This window comes from Silurus meridionalis, chromosome 20, assembly GCF_014805685.1.
Source record: "Silurus meridionalis isolate SWU-2019-XX chromosome 20, ASM1480568v1, whole genome shotgun sequence".
Taxonomy (NCBI): Eukaryota; Metazoa; Chordata; class Actinopteri; order Siluriformes; family Siluridae; genus Silurus; species Silurus meridionalis.
Window position 1 is genome coordinate 17,687,108 of NC_060903.1, and position 17,969 is coordinate 17,705,076.

The following is a 17,969-nucleotide window of genomic DNA, read 5'->3' on the forward strand; positions in this document are numbered from 1 at the left end:
TCATAAGGAACTCCAAAATGGAATGCAACAAGGACGCTTATGTCTTCACTCAGAAACTTTTTATTTCCAGGAATCACCCATGAACTTTTTCATACCACAGGAATCTTTCCTGAGGTGATGCTGCTAATAATTTTCCTCTCAATAGTTTGTTTTCTCTTGTTAGAGCATCTATGCTTCCACACCACACACCATTGTCCATGATGGATGTCTAGAACCGTAGAAGGCAAACTCCATTCTCAGATTCTCAATTGTCTGAGGAAATACAGTCTCTGATGTGATGTGCTTTGGTGATTCGGTGCTCTGTGTTAATATGCCATCGTAGTGAGCTCCACATTCCATTAGCCAGGAGGACGTCCTGGTTAGCATAATGTGTTTACAGAAACCGGAGCAGACACACAGGGTCCTAAAAAACAGATCTGAAGACGACTGCGATTGTAAAATAGGTGCGTTGACGGTACCGTAGTGACACCACGCTCGTGGATTTTGAAGCCGTTGCCTAACTATGTCCTGTTATAACGTTTAACGACATCCTCCCGTATTATTAATATGATCACAGAGGCATCAGATCACAATGACAGACAGTAATGCAGGCTTTCAGCTCAAGTTGTGACAGCCATTTTTTTGACACGGGATAATTGCGTTAACTGCAGCGCCCGAATAAAATCAGGTGACGGACCAAATGTAAGCGAGCGGAGTAAGCGAACCGTATTCAACATGACAAGCTCTTGTGGAAAATAAATGATCCTAAATGTAGATACAGAACAGCAGGGGGGGTTCTAAAAGTTTAGGAGTCTTGAGGTTAGATTTTTTATTTTTTTTAAATACTTAGGGTGTATTAAAAAAAATTTTTGTAGAGCACTTTTAACAATATGTTGCGTATGCGTTTAAACCAAGTACAAGAACATTACGGCCTTCAACAATGTTGTTGTACATCAAGTACTGATATGTGCATCATGTAACTCAATGGTCTCATAGTCTAGTGAAGGTCTATTTTTACATTCTCTCTTTTCGAAAAAACATTGGATATCTTTTATATCCATCTTGTTGTCTGTGTGACTAATATTCCCAGACCTGCACCGGAGAGACTGAAAGAGAATGAGTGGGATGAGTCTTTAATCTGTTGCAAGCCCAGAGATGAACCTAACGTTCCACAAGCACACTTTTTTGGACCAATTTATTAAACATGAACAAACTACAAAATGCAGCCTATCATAGGATGTATCGAAGGAGTCTCCAGTGTCAGGGCTCAGCTTGTTTCCCTCCATTGGAGACTTAATAGAATAGCCTTTCTTTGTTACATATACATTACAGCGGAGTGAAATTCTTTGTTTTGCATATCCTAACATGTTCAGAAGCTGGGGTCAGTCATGATACAGCACCCCGGAGCACAGCGGGTTAAGGGCCCAAGAATGGTAGCTTGGCGATGCCAGGGCTTGACCTTAAAATGTATAGCTTCATATCATCTATAAAGTGAGACAGATTTGGAATAAACCAGTTCTGCAGTTGTTAGATAAATTTAGATGCAACTATAAATGGATAAAAAGTTTTACCTGATATTTATTTTATACAAAAATAGAGTCAAATTGGAGTGAATATGAGAGAAGGAATACTTGCAACAATAAATTGTAAATCAGTACATTCTACAGCAGAACACTGAGTGGTGTTTTTTTTATAATTAGAAAAAAAAAAATTGGAATAAAAAAACGCTTTCTCGTTTCCCAGTTCCTCTTGTTCTCTTGTCTGGTTTTTGCTTTCTGCCTGTCTGCTTCAGTGATGAGCATGGATGGCTGATGAGGATGTGGAGTTTAACCTGTCTGCGTGCGTTTCGATGTGGATTCGGAGCGCAGTTTTCAGATAAAGAAACTCAGAAACTCAGAAGTGCCTCCGGCTCACATTCGTTACATGACACTGGTCTTATGGCAGGTTTAGAGAATAAACGCGGCTGCTTCAACTGCCTGCCAAGTTCACTTAAAAACTGCCCTGGATTCAGGAAAAGAAGAGTAAAAAAAATGCTGAAGCCTAAAGAGTAAGTGAAGAACTGCAGAGGAGTGGAGTAACGATGGAGAAAAACAATAGAGAGGGAGGGAGAGAGAGAAAGGAAGGAGAGAGAGGGAAATGAGCGAGCTAGCCTCTGGCCCTGTTGTAGCTCTTGCTGCCATCTCATGCTTCATTAGTTTTCAGCCATTATGAACAATATTTGTCATCCAGTTCGGCCCCCGGAGCTGTTAGTTTACAAGCCACCTGATAGGAATAAGTACAAGACTTCACATGGAATTACACGTGTCTCGGCTTCCTCCGCGTTCACCAATTTTCCCATTCTCATTCTCATTTTGTTGGTTTTTAGCGCCTTTTTATCGATGTGTCCCGTGGCCATGGTGCCACTTCAGTGCAAAGCATTAGGCGGAGGAAAGTGTGAACGAATTGCAAGATCATTTCTTAGATTAAATAACAGCTTTTTGTTGTTTTTTCGTTTTTGCTTAGGGCGACACAGAGCCACATGGTGCCTCCTGTTGTCGTTGACGGGTAACAGGCGTCCGTCCCCGGGTCGGGGGGTAGGGGGGGGTACGGCAGGGCGGAAACAACATTGAAGATTTTTTTTACTATTAAAGTCCCTACTGAAGTGTTTTATTCCTTTTATTCAACAACAATTTGTCGAAGATTAAATGCAGTCATCCTTTAAAAAGAACAATGCTTTGTGATTTTTATCAATTTCTACAGTATTTACATTAATACCGTATTTTTCGGACTATAAGCCGCTACTTTATTCCCACGTTTTGAACCCCGCGGCTTAAACAAAGAAGTGGCTTATTTATACATTTTTCCTGGGTTTTTCCGGTTTCACAAACCTCAAGCTAAAAAACTCAAGCTTCCGAACGGAAACGAAAAAATGCACCTCACCTGAGTTCTGAGCTGCACGGCATCGGGAGAAAAAAAGTTTTTCTTAAACGCACTACGATGCCAAAAGATAAACTCCTGAGAGAAATAGTTGTGAAAGGAAGGAGGAAGACAGTGAACAATGACTTTCTGGTCGGCTACTGTTTAGATACAAGCCGTTGTAAAGTGTTGAGTCTGGGTGAAGGGAGAGCTCGCTAACTCCAGTTACAACACAAATCATATAAACACACACAGGTTTCCAAAACTCGTGCTTTTTTATTTTTCTTGGCAACAGCATTACAGGTTAGTCAAAGAAACTTGAGCATCAGAAAATAATAAGGACATTTTCCTCGGTCTCCACACTTGCAGTAATAGCGGAAAAATGCAGTGCATGCTATTCCCAAAATACCGCTCTGCTCCTAAAGGAAGCGCAACTTAGTTTCTGTGTAGACTTGCGGCTTATAGACAGGTGCGGCTTATTTATGTTCAAAATCTAAATATTTGTAAAATTCAGTGGGTGTGGCTTATATATGGGTGCACTTAATAGTCCGGAAATTACGGTAATCAATTTGTTCAATAATTCTGCTACATTAATGGCAAGTTAACACTGTAATGTCTCAGTCTTATTCCACTTTTCTCCGTGTGCTGTCAGGATTACGGATAAAGACTATGTTTTCCCACAACCTACTGCACGTTACATTTCATTCAGTTCAAGTTTATTTCCATAGCGCTTTTCACAATGGGCATTGTCTCAAATTAGCTTTACAGAATGTAAGAACAAAATTCATCTGCATTTAAATCTTATGTGTATTTGTCCCCGATGAGCAAAACTGGGCCGACTACAGCAATGAAAAACCCCCTTAGAGTTTGGTATGAGGAAGAAACCTTGAGAGAAACCAGAGTCAAAAAGGGGAACCCATCTTCATTTGGGTGACACCAAGAATGTAATTATAAAGCATTAAAACATTATACTGGAAAGTGAGAAATATCATGAGCACTGAAGTGTGTTATTATGAGTAATGTCCTTTTTACAGTCTAATACAGTCCGTTGAAATTGTGGAACCAAGAGCTCCAGAGCAACTTATAAATTAGCTCAACATCTGAGATCATTAGCGATTCAACACCAAAACACCAACCCCTTCATGCCAGAGCTTTTAAATGTTCAACCATGGAGAAACAGCATAAGACTTTTTGCACCTAATTAAATATAACTTTAGATATATGTTCATATATATGTTTAGATATAATTATTCCTAGTGAATTTGCTCATCAGATCCTGCTCAGTTTCTGAAGTTTTAACTAGCTAAACATTCAGAAGCTATGCATTTATAAGCACTGTAAATTTGTATGCTGAATATGTATGAGTTTCTCCTGAACAGCAAATATTCGGAACATTCTAAAAACTCACAAGACAAGACCTGGTTGTTTTTTTTTGTTTTTTTTTATCCCCGTCATGGTTGTGACGTGTCACACAAGGCCTATGAGGCGATGGCCACCACAGCCTGTGCATCATTGCTTCACTAATCAGATAAATGCCCTCCTGGAAGCTGTTCCGACTTCATTTTCATCCTTTTCGAATGTGTAAAAGCGAGAAGGAAATAAAAACAATTGATCAGCCCGAGCGTGATAACAGATGGCAGCCAACTGTTCTTCGTATTCGCGGCATAATTCGGAGCATAGCGGGGCACGCAACAGATGATCAATAAGACAGAAAAGCCATTTTTGCTTCAGATCGCGAGATTATCTACTTTCACAGTGTATATCTCGTCTCCCCTGCAAATTGATTGAGAAATCCAATTAAACCTGTCCCTTGGAGTTGTTTACGAGTTATGAAGATGTATCTCCTCGAATGTCTGGGTTTTTTTCCTTCCCCTTCTCTTGGATTTCTATGCATTTTCTTCCGATACACTGACTCGCTCAAGGACGTGGCGTTATCAGTGACAGCAGCAGCGTGCTACTCAAGATTGGATCGTTTTACTGAAGCCGATTAGATCGGGAAATGTAATAATACTCTAAACTTGACATGTAGGTGTGTAAGCATAGTTGGTGTTATGAGGAGGTGGTGTGGAGGTGAAAGAACTTATTTTTTACCTTAACCTTTATTTTTCTGAAAAATACCTACATAAACATACATCACCACACCACCCTTTATTCAGTGCAGTGAAGCATGGTGGTGGAAGCCTGATTCTCGAACTACATCTTTTACCAGTCAGTGATTTAATATAATTTGGTATGGAAAGTAGAAGATTCATTTCATATGTAGAATAACACAAAAAATTGTTTGAATGTGTATCTGATATACATGTCAGTATCTCTACATTTTCTCCTTTCATTTTAATATTTAATATTATTTTTTGGCCTTTGCACCTCTTCTTCCCCTTTGCACTGTATGGGAGAGGGAGGTTCCCAACACACTCTCCTCACTTGTCAACACATTTCCATCTCCATCCTTTATTGCTCTAACTTGTAGCACATCCTTCCCAGCTCAGTTCCTCTGCCTGCCCAATCGGTATAAATCCTTTTATCCTTCCTTAGTGTCCAAATTCTCATACAGCTTCTCATATGCCTTTTCCTTTGCTTTTGCCACATCCCGCTTCACCTGCTCCTGCATCTTTTTCAACCACCATTTCTCTTTGTCTTCCTTCCTATTTCCAGATGTCACACCAAGTACCTTTCTATCTGTCTTCCTTATCACTTCTGCAGTAGTTCCCCAATCATCCAGCAGCTCTTCACCACCACCGAGCCCCTGTCTGACCTCTTCCCTGAATCTCATACTACAGTCTTCCTCCATCAGTTTTCACGATCTTATTCTTCTTTCAGTCCTCACTCTCCTCCTCTTCTTCCTCACCTCCAAAACCATCCTACAGACCACCATCCGATGTTGTCTAGCTACACTGTCCCCTGCCAACACCTTACAGTCTCCAATCTCTTCAGGTTGCATCTCCTACATAGAACATAGTCCACCTGTGTTCACCTTTTTCCACTTTTATACGTCACCCTATGATCCTCCTTCTTCTTAAAATAAGTATTCACCACTGCCATTTCCATCCTTTTAGCAAAATCCACCACCATCTGCCCTTCCACATTCCTCTCCTTAAAGCCATACCTACCATCACCTCCTCATCACCTCTGTTCCCTTTACCTACATGCCCATTAAAGTTTGCCCCAATCACCAATCTTTCATTCCTAGGTACACCATCTACCACTTCATCTAACTCACTCCAAAAAACTATCATCCCTTCAACTTCCAGCTTCACGTTCATCACCCTATCAGAAACTCTCTTCACCTTCACTACACTCTTACTGTACTCTTCCTTCAGAATCACCCCTACACCATTTCTCTTTCCATCTACACCATGATAGAACAGTTTAAACACCTCCAATGTTCCTGGTCTTACTCCCTTCCCATTTCGTCTCCTAAACACACAACATATCTACTTTTCTTCTCTCCATCATCTCTCTTCCTTTACCAGTCATAGTACCAACATTTAAAGTACCAACCCGTACCTCCACTTCTCCTTTCCCTGCTGTCTCTGTAGATGTCTTCCTCCTCTCCTTCTCCTCCTTCAGCCAACAGTAGCCCAATTTCCACCGGTACCCTGTTGGCTAACGATACCTGTGGTGGTCGTTGGGAACCCGGGCCTCGGCCGATCCGATATGAAATTCTCTTTCATGATCCGCATATTTGATTTGGTACATGTTTTACGCTGGATGCCCTTCCTAACGCAACCCTCCCTATTTATCCGGGCTTGGGACCGGCACTAAGAGTGCACTGACTTGTGCAACACTAATGGCTGGGTTACATTATTTTTTATGTATTTTTTATTATTTTCATATTTCCACCAAGTCTGATAAATTTCCTGTCCTTGATCAACTTGAACTTGTGCCATACACATCCATTCGCCAGGCTTTTCACATGTTCAGATTCCATTCACAGCCTGAACAGCTTTTACTTTTCCAAATTACATCAAAGTTTTTTTTTATTTCAGGTCTCGTAGGGAAAAAAAAAATCAGCATTTTACCGTCCGGAAAGAGATAAGAAACAATCAGAATTCCTGAACACGCCTTACAGATATCGGGTTTTAATATGCAGCAATGTGTTCTGTTTAATCCTCACACACACACACACACACACACACACACACACACACACACACACACACACACACACACTCACACACACACTCCTGCATGGTCAGTGCTTTCACTGTTACACACTCAGAAACCTGATCAGCTCCAAAGTCTCATCTTGCTTTCCAAGTCATGGCAGAATTTCACTCGCTGCTGTTTCTGTATGCTGAATGAATTGCTTATGGTGCTTTAAAAGGAGATTAGATTCTCCAATATACTGTAAATAAACAATATAATAACAATACTACTACTAAATGAATCCAATACTATGACTAATAATAATAATAAACCCAAGATATATTTTTGAGCCTGTTTTAACTCCAGTGTGTGAAGAGTGTGGATTTGGATTCGCACTAAAGTGTAACTCAGAAGGGAAAAACAGCATTAACATTAACATTTAGCACTTTACGTTCAGATGAAATCCAGCGCTGAAGGGCAGTGGATATGAATCCAAATCACACACCTACAGTAGCTGTTAATGTGATGTTTTTTTTCTTGGAACAAACTTAGTCAAAGGCAAAAACACACAAGCGAATTGGACAGTGAATGAGTGGAAGAAAGTTCTGTGAAATCCAAATTGGACATTTTTGTCTCCAACAGAAGAACTTGTGTAAGACAGAGAAGAGGAGGGAAGATGTGAACAGACTCCATCACCCCCACACTCACACATGGAGGTAGAAGCTTGAACCAACATGGCTCCCATTCCATACTTCAACACCATGCAGTTCCGTCTGGACTGCGGCTCATCGGAACCGACTTCACTGAGTTCTGTAAGTGTTATTTAGAGAGAAAAAAGACGTCTGGAGTGATGTCTATCATGTAATAACCTGCCCAGTCACCACACCTCAATCCCACTAAACTGCTCTGGGATAAACAGGAAATCTAGTGAAGAACATCTTTGGCGAATTTTATAAGAGGCACAGAAAGTATTACAGCTGAATGTTTGGAGAAACGAAGAGGCTGGATGCTGAGGGAGAATTTATCAAGAGATAAAGTGGAACATCTGGACATTTATAGATTTGTTTGGTCAAAGTAAATCTTCAAAGCGCTACATTACTGAGTTTGATGATGGAAACAGAAGGAACATGCATGAAACATTAAGGACCAGGTGTTTCCACAATTTTAACAGCTACTATATGTGTGTGTATTGGGTTTATTATGCTGAGAGAGACTCTAGGCTCTAGACTATGTTTCCCATCAGCCACCTTCAACTTACATGTCACATGTTTATCTGCACCTGAAGCATGTTGACCTGTTAATTTGCACTTAAATTCATCTGGAACTACCCTCATTGTCTCACGTTTGTCTTCTCATAGTTGTTGCTGTTGTTGTACTTGTTGTGTTCGTCTTCTTGCACAGGTTATTGTCTCTTTGTGTTTTTGTTGTCTTTGTACTAATTAATGTTTGCGATATTTACACTTTCATCCACCTCCACCGAGTATCACAATATATATATTTATATATAAAACAGCGGCTCGTTCTAGTTCTAATTGTTTCTATAGCAACAGGTCATTCACAAGGACCTCTACTGCAAATTCTTGACCTACGTCTGGTTTTTAAAAAGTTCTGTTAGCAATGAAAGAATGTCAAAATGAATGTTTTCAGCAAGAAGATCTCCAGTGTCAGTCAGACACAGGAGACATGGTGCAATTGACTTCAAGAAAAAGAAAAAAAAATTAAAACAGTGATGGAACGACTGATTGTAGCTGAAATCATTTTTTTCACAGATGTTCCAAAACTATAAATTTAGCTATAAAAAAAAAAAAAAAAAGATTGTCATGTTTATATGAGGTGGTATCAAAAAGTTTCGAGAATAGTTCTGTTACACGCCAACAGATGGCAGCACAAGGCTGCACGCACGGTCACAGGGAGCACCGACCTTCATCAAGTCAGTGTGCCAATAGACATCGTCTTGTGTACATCAGGAGCCGTGCGACTGGTGCTGTTCTGACCACGTGCATCACCCTGTCATTGAGCTCTCCTCACATGTGAGTTTCTCGCCGGAAACAACATATTCTCAGTTCCGCACACACACTACTCACCAGATTTGGCTCCTGCGGACGTTGTCCTCTTCCTGTAGATGAAGATTCAGCTCGAAGTTTATCGTTTTACACCTTTGCGGGGATCCGGCGTGAATTTTAAAGGTGATAGTGTGGAAACATAGATATGAACTTTCTTGTAAACAGAGTGAGTCTCACAACATTTTGATATCACCTCATAAATGAAAAAATACAGACAGATACCGTATATATACATATAGTAACCTGTAGCTTTGCTAACACTTTTAACACACTTTTCCCAACAATGTTGATTGGCAAACAAAGCTCTTGCTCCAAAACTAGTTTCATGCTGCTGTCAGGAGATGCAGCACAGCCAGGCATGGCACAACCTCCATTTTTCTTGACCTCAGTAACGACCTCTCAGGTTGGGGCGAGGAAAGGGTTTGGATTTGCTGGGTGAGGTGAGTCATTGCGGGGGAACAGTGAGAAACTTTGATCATGAACAGACAGTCGTTTAAAGCCATTAAACTGGACCATTACTGCCCTGCTTTAGCACAGTGTATGAAAAAGTCCTGGCTGGATGGCCTGCTACGATCTGCAGGAGAGAGCCTGGTGTTATTGAAAAGCTTTCTAAGCTTTCAAAAGTGCTAACCTTCATAATAACCAGCTCTCGTGGAGAAAGGAACGGCACCGTCTTCCATATAACCTGCAAAAGTTTTCTGACACTTCATTTTGTTATTGGAACTTCAGCCTTAGGAGAAGTTTTAATTGTATATACTGTAGTGTGATACAGCTGCAGTGAATTCTGGAAATATAACATGAACTATGTGGACAAAATTTGTTGGAAACCTGAGCATAAGGCAGATGTGAGGATCTCATTCCACATTTAGTTCTCTTATAATAAGCTCCAGTCACATGCTCATTGTCACACTGAAACTGGTTTGGGTCTTCAAGTGAAGGGAAATGTAATGCTGCACCCATAAAAATGTGTCTTTAACTTTGTGCTAACAGTATGTCAATACTTTTTGCCATACAATGTATAACTGAGGGTTGTATAATTTTTCTTTTGGATTAAATGCCATTATTAATGAGCTAGCACTAACAGTACAGTCAGCGGGACCAACCACCGCTAACTTCTCACAGGAATAATGAAGTCTTTCAACCCAACACAAATATTTCAGCTGAATTGGTTCCAGTGTATTAAAAAATGTTCGGCTTGAAATAACTTTTGACAAATTTCATCTTCGAATGTACAAAATTGTTAACATTGAGCTCTGAAATATGTTCGGTCCGAAAAAAGAAAACATTATAAAATATAATTCCTGAACCTAGAAAAAAAGTTTCTGGAAGCAATGTTCAGACCCCTGACCAATCATCATCATTTAATGGTGCAATTTTATCAAAAAATTTGTACTGTAAGGTGAAAAAAAACGAAAATTATAAAGTATTGTGTAAAGTAAAAAAATATTCTTATACTAGCAGTGTAAAGTAATGAATTAATTACAATAATAGTAGTTAATATAATAATTATAATATAATAAATTATATATAAACATAGCAAATGTATTACATAAATCACATGAATCAATTAAAAGCTATTTGTTTGATCTAAAGTCGTTTACTGACCACATTATTTAAAAAAGAAATAAAGCCCCAAAATTGGTTTCATGATAAATGTTTGCTTTGACATTGTTTTTTTTTTTTTTGTCTTATGGCTCTGCAGTGTCCAATTAACCGCAAAAAACGACATTTACGTGCATTTTTACTCAGTCGTCTACGCTAGCGTAATGTTTATCGCTCGTCACATTACAGGCTCCTGCCGCATGGTCTGCGTCCTACAAACGTCCCACATGAACCAGGAAAATGAGGAACGTTTTGGACATTTGGACAGACGGCTAAATCCGAGGAGGCATTTTTTTCCAGAGCAGAGAATCACCAAGGGGGAAAAAAAGCAGCATTATGGTGTCGTGAAAGTGCTCCATAATACCCAGCTGTAAGTGTGATGTGCTTTGGGACCGCAGAGCCGATCGCTCGTACTCATCAACTCCTGTGATTGATGGCTAACTGTGAACAGAGCCGGTAATAAAGATTTCACTTTCTTTCCTCATTCTCTCTCTTTCTCTCTTTTTTCCTCTCTTTCTCTCTTCTTCGAGGTGTTATTGTTTGGTGTTCTCTCTGTTCTCTCCTACTGATTTACCACCTCTGCTTCTTCCTCCCCTCGTATCCAGCGAGCTCAAGCACAAACACTTATGATCCTGTCGAAATTACCCTGCGGTCGGCGTACAAATAGTGCCACCTGTTACATCTTAGTCAAACGTCATTCTCCCCCCCACAAAAAAACAGAGCAGTAATTTGCTTTTCTCTGTGCCTGATTTCTTCCTGCTTGTGTTTAAAGGCCATAATTTGGCTTTCTTCTCTTTTTTTTGTTGCAAGATTTAATTATTCACTCGTTCTCTCAAGGCATGGGTAGAAGAACACACTTTCAAAGAAAAAGTTTTCCACACAGATGTAGACCAAAGAGAAGGAGATCAAACGTGCCGAAAGGCACAGAACATACAAATGTATTCATTAGGATGTGTTAAAAAAAGGAGTAGATGAGAAGGAGGAGGAATGCCAGATCTGGAATTTAATTCCTCTTGATTTTAAGCTGGGGAGTAATAAAACCTGATTGTAAGAGAGCTCCAGCTTGGAGATGTTTTTGGTGATATTGTTGCAGAGCTCCAGGCACTCCAGCGAGCTTAAAACCCACGTCAGCTGACTCGCACCCGTGTCCTGCTTGGATACCCGTGTCCGTTTTCGATCGAATAACGTCGCCCCTGTTCCCGAGTGGCGCAACAGAATAGAGTTTACAAATCTGAATCCTGGCGAGTGTCATGGCCTTTCGTACCCCAGAGGCAAATGAGAAAATTGGATGTGCCCTTAGGGTAGGAAGAACGGCGTAAAACGTAATCCCCTGTCAATCACAGAGCCTCTAGCCAATCATCAGCTCGAGTATGTGGAAGATGGCAGACAGCACTTTCCTGTGAGCGAGTTACATCTTCCTGAATCGCAGTCCTGTTCCTGATATCAGCTCTCATTTAATAGCAGGGTGTTCAGTAGAAAAATTAGAGGAAAAAAAAGAAAAAAGAATTGCTACCCATTAACCAGAATGATTCCTCTTTTGTCTATGAGCATGAACAATGTACCGCATGACCTCACAATGTTTAAAGGTTAATTATGTATTAAAAAAGAAAACAGATCATCCGTGTGTGTATATCAATATATTATTAATATTATAAATTAATAACACGTATTATTGATATATATTGTATTAATTACAAAAAAAAATATTTACTATTTCTTATTTAATAATTTAATTTAATTTTTAATTATTAATTTACTCTTTTTTTTATCATAAAGAAATAAAAGAAAGAAGTAAAAAGAATTATGTGGAATTGTTTTTCTTTAATGATACTGTTTTTTGTGTTCTGTCTTTTCTAGTAATACTTCGGGAGAAAAACCCGACTATTTATTTACGCCTACTTTAATATGGCTGGTTTTATTGTAACTTCAGGGGGACACACTGAGCTCTTGGCACCCTGTTATGATTAAAAGTTTTACACTTCATAGTGATTGTTATCGCTGTTTTTGGACTATTGCGGTACCAACGTGCTAAAACATGGCCGAGTCATTTGCACACATTTGCTAGAAAATGCAGCTAATGAAAGAATTAACATTTGTAGTATGTACGTATTGTTCTAGCAAAATTGGTGAAAGAGTTGCGATCTTAATGGGAAAATCGAAGCCAAAGAAATTCAGAATATGAATGTAAGAAGAGTATCTATCTATCTATCTATCTATCTATCTATCTATCTATCTATCTATCTATCTATCTATCTATCTATCTATCTGTCACTCGTCTCTTTCACATGAAGAGCTGATCATCCTGTGACACCACAAAGGTGGCAATATGTTAAGACTAATTTAGACTAAAGAAAAGATCAATTGCAAGACTGAAATTCTGCCGACGATGACGACGCTAAAACAAAACCTAAAACGAGCGGCACAGTTTTTTCTTCAAATTTCTTTATAACTCTTGGGGCAGAAGTTCAATTCAATTCCACTCAAAATTTGATTTCTTTAGCACTTTTACCAACACACATTGACCCCGAGTGGATTTACAGAAATAAATAGACTACAGATATACATTTCCACAAGTCATAAATTAGTTCCTACACATTTATTTTTAATGAGTGAGCCAGAGGTGATGGTGGTGAAGAAAAAAAAAAACGATATGAGAAAGAAATCATGAGAGACTCATCCTTGAGTGCTTATGTTCATGACAATTGTAGTTCTAGCAGAACTGTTCATATTAATTACAGTCCATATCCATCTTCATGGTTCCTCCATGGTGATTTCATGCACCCTATACAGTGAGCAAATACAGTAAACAGGCGGCCATATTTGATGAAAGATAAGTGAAAGATGGTGGATTTTTACCTGAATCATGAAGAAAACTTCATAATCAGTAACATCACTTTAGCTAAATAAGTAAATGAACGATTAAGCACTATCGATAGTATTAGAAAACCATGATGTCAAGAAAAGCTAGAAAATAATTGTTTTGGAATAAAATCATTTTATCTAATCTTATCAGGAATATTCTTTTTAACCAATCAATGATCTTTATTATTTCAAGCTCCACCCACAAGTTTGTTTTCTCTGAAAAACGTAAACAAATTCAGTACAAGTTTGTATTAAAAGTTAGCATAATGCCTCCTGGCTTGGAAAGACGGTCTGGTTATTGACATATCCTCTTGACACCTGTGTGAAGTCTCGCCGAGGTCGATAATGTCCGTGACAGGGGTCTCACTCGCTCCTTGTTTCACTGTCGACATTTCTGAGAGGCCTGAAAAAAAGGCAAGGCTTCTCTCGGAGCAGGTAATCGTTACTAGATTGCTGAAGCCTGCTGTGAGTCTCGAGGGTCACGCCACTGCTACGGAGAGGGTGAAGGGAGGAAACCTTTGTCTGGAAGTTGATAGAAGCGCTGAAATGAGGTGAGGGATGAAGGGACCCTGATGAAAAATTAAAGAACAGCAAGCACCTCAAGGAAACTGGAGATCATTTAAGAGTGCGATCGTCGTCTTAATTACAGAACGTGGCGGCGTCACCGTTTCGTTCGTAGAGAATTCTAACGCGAGGTTGCTTTCAATTTGTCTTTAATACACATGTGGAGTAACCCTCAATTGCTCAGCTGTAGAAATGAGATAGCTGTAAGTTTGGATAAGGGCATCTGCCAAACGCCATAAATGTACAATTTCAAGCCGTCTTATACAACTATGTGCCTTCAGCTTTTTATGGTAACAGTTTGTCAAAGAACATATACACATGGCTGGAAAAGTTTAATACTTTTGCTCATAAAGTGTATCGAAGTGTTCTTGTGCTATGCAACGAAATCCTGAAGTGTTTGGGAAACCAAACCCTTTAATGGTGTTTGTTTTTTTAAGCTCCCGTTTCATCAGGACGCCGCTGAGCATTGATCTTCCAAAATGGAGTACGAATCCTCGTTTATCCATGAGCTCACACAGCTTCACTTCAGCCTTCAGCAAAATGATACACACATAAGTGTCCCTTTAGGGCTCCTATTACGTTTTTTTAATTATTAATATTTACAGAATTGTTAATAATTAACAACACCGCATTCTTTATCCCTGGATCTTGTAGAGTGTGCTGACGCATTTGGAGTAATTTAACACCAGAGTCATCCTCTTGGATAGAATGCTAACATTAAAGTACATTTATAACAGAACCAAAGAAAATCATTTGAATCTATTCGAAGTCTCACGCTAAACAGGAACAGGTTCGCTAACAAGCTAGCTCTGTAATAATGCTAATTCCATTCATGAAATCGAAATTAAAGTAGCATAGATAAAAAGAAAAATATTTTAGAGGTCCGAGGAAATGATCCGGAAAGATTTCCTGAGGTAAAATTTTTTGATTATCCAATTACATTCTAGAAATAAAGGTCTTGCTCTATAGTAGTAGCTTGTTTGCAACTAAAAGTGTGGTATGTTTGTGTGATTTTGGCAGTATGTCTTCCTGCCCACACTATTCCCTCATGTGTTTTGAAGGGGGAAGAATTTGTACAAGTCTTGACAGGTGATTTTTTTCCTGAGGTGTTTTACTAGCTGGTGTATGTCACTTAGGAATGCAGTTCTGTCTTTATACATCATTGGGGCTTCATTAATAGGAGTAAGTAAAAGGACCTCATTAATCTCCTTGTAGTTCTCCATATTTAGCGATCTCATTAAGGACTATTTTGTTAAAATTTGAAAGGGGCGTGGCTTATCATGAGCTATATTAGTTGTTGTGTGCTGTAAGTCAGTCAAGCGGCTCAAATAACAGGTATTATAGCGACTTTAACCATTCAAATGTTTAAAGAAACCTTTAGATGCATCTTCTGTGGATTTACTGAGGCCGTCATGTGCCACGATGTGAATTCAGACCAGCAGCTCTTCTACTTTTCCCACAACCTGACGGAAAAAACCTGGTATCTCCTGGTACAGTTGGTCCTTCCAAGCCACGGCTGGAAAAAAAAACCACTATCATTAAACATCATTAAAACTTCATCATCTATCGACATACGTTTCTGTTTTCTATGTAGGTTGGTCAAGTGCTATCTGCCCTCTTCTGCATACAGGAGCTTTCATGATTGGTAGTGGTGTAGTGGTTCGTAAAATGTTTCTGCCATTCCCCACTGTTGATTTTTTAAGTCCCATCTGTCCTCCATCACCCCCAAAAAATCCTCCACCCATGAAATACTACATACAAGTTGAAAAATGTTAAATTTATTAAACTATCAAGTAAATCAATAACATCAAATAGTATAAAGTTAAAAAATAGAGAAAATCAAAGTGTACATGTGTTATCACATTACCTTACTGTCACTTTGCAATGTGTGCAACAAAAGAGAAACGCATTTGGCGAGAACGAGGAACAAGTCAAGAACAAAAAGAACAGTGAGTCTTATCACTGCATTAGCATCTGCAATTAGCCTTTTGTTTCCCTGCACATCTTTCCAAAACGGGGTTGCCGGCGTGATACCGCCACTCTCAGGTCATGTTCAATATTGAGCTGTGATCCGTACTTTCAGTGATGCAACATCTGAAAAGCCCACGAACACACGAAAAAATTTAATGAAATGTAATTTATTGCCCACTAGAGGGCAGCACACCACACTTTGAAAAACCACTGGGCTGGTGTAACATTTTGCCCCTCCCACGCTGATAGCATGTCTAATTTAGCTCCGACGTGTCATCATTATTCCCCGTTTAATATTGTTATGTGATGCAACGAGAAACCGTTGGCACTGGAGACTCCTTCCCAAAAACAGTTATGTCTATTCTTATACTTTTCATTTAACCATGTGTTTGATCTTGAAACCGTTTTCTTACGGCCGATCAGAACGGGAAACTCAACACTACTTAAGCTTCCTCTTGTGTGCTGTACGTCTGAGTACCCTAACCTGTGCCAAGCCGATTTCTAAACAGTGCCAAAGGAAAAGTAATTCTGAGTTATGTGTGCTATAACACTTTGCTTTGTATATAAGCTGTAGAACTGCTTGTAACTGCTTTAGACAAAGTGGAACTCCTTTTTCGTAAATTTTTTTCTTTCCTCGACTCCGTAAGCCCATCAAGCCGTAATCTAATAAGCAGCGGTTTGTCTTAATACGAACGGGACTCACTAAATGTCAGCGTGCTAACAAACCCCCTCGTCTTCCTTGTCCCTGCGGACCAGTGGGAGGGCGGTGCAGAACCCGTCGTCGCTAAAGCGGCCTCGTTGCTGGAATTGATTAGCATTTAGATTGTATCGTCTCTGATTTGAAAGAAAGGAAGAGAGCAGTGATGGCTTCGAAAGCAAACGGTTTAGTCTCAAGGTGTGGAAAATTGTACCTAAATGGATCCAATTGCTCGAAACCACCTCTTGTATTTTTTTCTTCTTCTCCACATCAATCGTCCTTGGACTACCGTAGGCCAAACGGACGGCGTTGCCAGCAGACGGACGAGAGATGAAAGACGTCTGCGGCTCATTACTAGCTCTTCGATAAGACGTTTACATGCCTAGGCGGAGCGCTTGGCTTATTGAATTCAGTCGCTAATTGTTATTAATTTCGCCGCCCTATTACGTTGATAAAAAGGGGTCAGGCACGGACGCTAATTAGGATTAACCGAGGAATTTTTATTAAAAAAAAAAAAAAAAGCAGCTCTGAGTTTGAATAACGTTGAATATTAATGCTGGGTTCTGTTACAGTGTGTGCTCCAAACTTCACTGTGCACCACTTCAAAAACAACTCCCGAAGGTATTTGATTCGACAGAATGGAGGACTTTTATACACATAGGAGACGTCAGAAGAATAGAAATAGTCCCCAAATGGAACACTGTGGTGCTTCTACAAACTTTGTGGTTGCTTTATTTTTTTTTGCTTTATCGTTCTTATGAATCTGTAGAAGAACCTTTCCTGTTCCATCTTCTGCCTCATGTTAGAATAGTTGACCAGCTCCAAAGTTCAGATGGTTTCCCCTCTAATCTCTTTCTCTAGACGTACAATTTTTTTTTATCCCAATGTAGACTTTTGCAACGTATTCGTATCTAATCTGAATCCAGAACGGTTTTTGGGGTGATGGTTTCCATTTTTATTAAAATAATACTGAAATGTACATATGATCAATTTTCCACATAAAAACAGCAGTGTCGTTAAATGCTCCATTTTGATTGGTCAGAAGGTCTCGATCATATTCTGGAACATTCTCTTAGGATTTTTAACTTGACATGTAAACTGTTTTTTTTTTTCTTTTCTGGAAGGATTCTCCAGTGGTCCAGAAATCCAGAATTACACAATATTATTCCAAACCTTCACCTTCATTATTGAGATTAAAAGTCAGTACAAGTGTTACGAGCATCTACGTAGACAAAAGTTTGTGGACA